The sequence below is a fragment of the Nicotiana tomentosiformis genome, chromosome 10, assembly GCF_000390325.3.
Source record: "Nicotiana tomentosiformis chromosome 10, ASM39032v3, whole genome shotgun sequence".
In the NCBI taxonomy this organism is placed as follows: Eukaryota; Viridiplantae; Streptophyta; class Magnoliopsida; order Solanales; family Solanaceae; genus Nicotiana; species Nicotiana tomentosiformis.
The window spans coordinates 79,234,187-79,239,147 of record NC_090821.1 but is presented as its reverse complement, the minus strand read 5'-3'; positions in this window follow the sequence as shown (position 1 = coordinate 79,239,147).

Genomic DNA, 4,961 nt, shown 5'->3' with positions numbered 1-4,961 from the left:
ATGATGATGATGAGGAGGAGGACGAACATGATGACGAGTGGAGAGCGTCAGAGAATGAAGACGTTGCATGATGAGGGAGTTTCTTTACACCCTACTCATTTTTCGTGTTTTGTCATTTTGTGCATGCATTGAGGACAATGCATGATCTAAGTATGGGATGGGGACTTGTACATGTTAATTTTAGTTATTTAGTTATTTAATGTTAATTTTTGTATGTGTTTTAGTATTAGTTTAGTAATTGATTTGGCTATATGTTTTATTTATTTAGTGTTAGTTAAAGAAAAACATTGGACTCTTCCCGACGATAGATCTCCTAGACAGTTGTCTTGAGGGAAGTAAGTCTAAAGAAAATACCAAAAAGATTTTTTTTTGTGTAGGTAGTGTAGTTAGTTTTAATTTTTAGGAGTAGGAACCACGAAGCTATGCATTTAATTTTAGCAATATCTCTTTTCTTTGTTATGCCTTGAGAATAATTAGTACTATGGTCGTGACGCTTAAGCTCGGTTTTTTACTCTAGCATAAATACCTTAAATCGTAGATTCCTAATTTTGCTTAACTGCTTTGACTGGAGTGTCACGATGAAACCAATCCTGAGTGAGTTATGTGCCATGTATGTGTGAGTTTTGTATGTATTATGTGCATTGAATTTGATGTTTAGAACTTGCCCTGTGTGTGTGCAAAGCGAAATAGTAGTCTTGTTCAGTCTGAGAAGTGATATAGGGATTTTTTTGTTAAGCCAGATATATATAGTTTACCCACCTAAAGGTTATGTAACGTAGTTAACACTTTGAGCCTGTAATCTAGTTTCTTTGGCAACCACACTACAAGCCTTACCCAATTGTTTGAATTAACCATCTATTTGAACCTTTTCACCTCTAATGAGCACTTGAATTGTTATGAACTTTGTAAAAGTTAAAGTGTGGGGTGGTTGGTTTGGTTTTTGAGTGGAACTAATGAAATAAAGAGAAAGGTGCACTATTTTGAAAAAGTAAGAGCCGCTTGAATTGAAAAAAAAAAATAGTTGTATTGTTGTGAAAAAAAATATTCTTTGATAAGTGGCGACTCTTAATGTAATTATGCTTAAAGAAGTATGGGGTAATATACATTAATGTGAAGGTGAAGTTTTGGTTTGGCATAAGTATGGGTTGTGTATTAAAGTATATGTATCAAAGTGCTTAAGGGAGGTGTAGTCACCCATATCCAAATGTATCCTACCCGACCCGCAACCTACATTACAACCAATGAAAGTCCTACTTGATCTTAGATTAAATGAACTTGATTAGTAGAGTATTACACTACGGGCAAGCCTATGGTGCATCATTTTTGGCATATAAATGTTATTTCTGAGAGCGAGTGAATTTTGTCTATCTGGAGTTCCTATGTTCTTAAAATTCATTGTGTGTGGAACTAAGCTCTTTGATTGGGTGAGGGCACATGATTCATCAAGGAAAGTTAATGTTGTTGACTTCCATGTAGAGTAAGTAAGTGAATTGTGAATAAGGCATGGTATTTGTGAGTCGAATCTTGAGGCGAGGATGTCACACCTTTGTGCTTAAACTATTTTTAAAGATTCTTGGTATAATGAGTCAAGGGAATTGCTTAATAGGTTGTGTATATGAGTGTAGTTTGATTGCTCGAGGACGAGCAATGTTTAAGTGTGGGATATTGATATGTGGCTATAATTCATGATTTAGCACATTATTCGCCTTGCATTTTTACGCTTTAATGATAAAGTACACCTTATTTGCATGTAATAAGGTCCATTTTATGTATAGGTGAATTGGAGATGAAAGTAGAAGAAAAAGGAGACAGACAAGTCGAAAGTGTGCGTGGGAGCTGTGAAAGAGAAAACCTGGCGACGCCAGGCTTGAAGCTGGCGTTAGGCTGGCGACGCAAGGCAAAGGCCAAGCAGAACCGGGCATTAGGCTGGCGACGCCAGGCCTGGGGCCAGGTCCAATCTGAGTTTTGAAGACTTAATTAGTTTTCGGGTTTGACTAGGACTTGGCTTATACGTTTAGATCTTTTCCTACGCATATAAATAGACCTAAAAACACAACTTGGAAGGATTTTTGCAACCGGAGGCAAGAATAGCTTGTGGAATCACCCGTTGGGAGTTAGAATCATCGATTTCTACATCTTTTCATCTTTACTCTGTATTTTAATTATGCAAAATATTTGGGATATTCTTACTATGAGTATGAGTAGATAAATTCCTAATTTAGGTTTTTGATGGAACCTATTGAAGGATGATTTTCTTGTTACGTTAATATAAATTTGCCGTACTATTTTCTCTATTTGTTCAACTATATTATTCATGTGGTTGATTGAAGGACTCTCAATTAGTTGTGCCTATTTAGTATGTATTACTCGGTAGCGAGTGCATATTTAGATAGTTGTTGAACAACATCACTCCTAAATGTATATGAGGGATCAATTCGAAGGTTTAAAGGTGGGATTAGGGATAACGAAACTTTGGTGCGATCTGGGTGAGCTGTACTTAATGTCAGCTAGCGTAATTCGGGAGAATATGCCTAGTAAATTGTGGTAATTACTCGAGAGAGAGTTACAGCAGTTAGAGTGCTCATGGTCGATAGAGAAAACTTAGGCAAATTTGTAGAAAACGTAACGGAAAAGATTCCGACAATAAGGGAAATCACAACCTTAGATCATTCCAATTCTTGGTTACAACCCGTTCGTAGTTAGTTATTAATTATTGCATTTTTATTAAGTAATATTTAGTTAATAAAATCCCAAATTGCTACTTAAATATTTCTGAAGATTAATTGTGTGAATTTGTGCGAGTCTAGTAGCTGTGTTTGATAGGTTAATTTCATGTGGGATTCGACTCCGGACTTATTAACCGGAATATATTTGCAACGACCGCTAAGTCTTTTTTATAAGGCATAATTGGACGTGACCAAGCAGACCCTCAAACTCGGCCTCATTGGCAATCATGTCCTCCATCTCCACTTTGTCAGTTGAACACTCCAACTTACAAAATGATCATCTGGACACGTCCAAAATTTATATGCCACGTTTGTGTTTACATATTCAACTTTATACAAGTTGAGGTGCCTACTTATGCATCCAAAGTTGGAGCGCATACTTGCCAGCTTGAGGGCCTGTTTATGTATTATAAGAAACTATTGTACATAAGAAAGAGAAAGAAAAAGTAACCTCAATTTCTAGATATTGTAAACACAGGAGTTGAACTCCAATTCACCCAGACAACGATCAGATAGGTAAAGATGTTTGACACAGTTAAAAACATAGAGAAACCTTTTTGATACAGCTCCACCTGCTCCAGCAAAGAACTAGGAAAGAAAATGCCAAAATCAGGATGACTCAAACCAAAAAGATGTTCCATCATTGAAAATGCATTACAAGGAAGTGATGAAGCACATTTACCTCGATACTACCATTACCCAAACCCAAGTAGAGATGCTCAAGAGCCGTAAAAGACTCAAAAAACTTGGCAATATCACATTTTCCTGCCTTCTCATCATCTCTTGTATTTGCAAGTGAAAGTTTTGCGAGACGACGGACATCTTTCAAAATAATAAATTTTATATTGCCTTTGAAGTCAAAGGATCTCAACTTGGAAGCTTTAATTTCAATAGAGTTCAAATGTTCTGAGATTCGCAACACCAACTGCTCGAGCAGCAGGCATTTAGAGATTAAACTTTCAAGAAATTTGGAAGAAATTGTGACGTTGCGTAATTCCAGGCTAATTAACCTGTCAAATCCTTTGAAGTTTGGTGGAGGAAGTATTAAACAACTCTGGAGAGTCAGATGCCGAAACTGCAAGCATTTGAAAAAAGATACAGGCAATTTGTATGGGCTACGACTGAATGGAAGTGTAAGAACAAGATGCTGAATGCCTTTTCTAGAGAGAAAAAATATCAAGTCATCAATCTCAAGATAACTAGGCAAACTAGTAAGGTGGAGGATAAACTTTGTAATTGGCCCTACCCCTACATGAAGCATCAAAATGTGTTAGATAATAATGGAAATTTTACTTGGACAGAACATTTCATTAGTTTTAGTTGTCCAAACAGCTTTATCAAGCGTCAACTCTGGAAGTCGGCACCATTTATATCTCCATATGTTTGATAAGATGCTCGTCCTCACAGCATCTTTAAAAGACAAACACATCAAAATGGCATCAATTACATTCTCCGAAAGGTTGTTAAGTATATCGGGAGGTAAAGTTAGACAACAATGCTTTTTGCCCTCAGAAGGCATCATATAACAGTGCCTGTAGAAAAGAAACAAGAATATGAAGATTAGGAGGATCTCCAAACTATGGGGGCAGAATAATTGTCCTCACATGTTCCTAATTGAAGAGGGCATACCTAAAACATAAACAAAATAAGGAAAATATCTTCTTAATAGGAATAAAATTGTCTTGAAAGTATAAATATGTGCCTAGCAATTAAAAGAACATATTAATTTTAATTACGAATATGTTCAACAATGAAATATATATTTAAAGGGTGAAAATATCAATCAACATTTTAATTTGGAGTTTCATACTTTTATAATAGTGTATAAATATAGATTTAGTCCCTCTTTCTCAAGTAGAGACTAAGTCATTTAGGCATGAATCAATTTTTGCAACCATTAATTCTTGAGTTCAAGCAAGAACTAGGCTAAATATCACTAACCCAATCACAAATAAGCCTTAAATTAAACACTCATCAAATACCCAAACTAGGGTTCGGTCACAATCCTAGCTAAAAATTTAGCTACTCGTAAAAAATACAGAAATTAAAGAAGAAATAAAGATAGAATCCATAATATTTGATTATAGCACGAAAATCTAGTGTTTGGAGACAAATCTAATACAAAATTACTAAAAGCAGTAAAAGAAAACGGAATAGGTGCTCTTATAAAATATAAATTCACCTAAAAATGACAAAAAGTCCTATTTATACTAAGCTGAAAATATCTGACAAAAT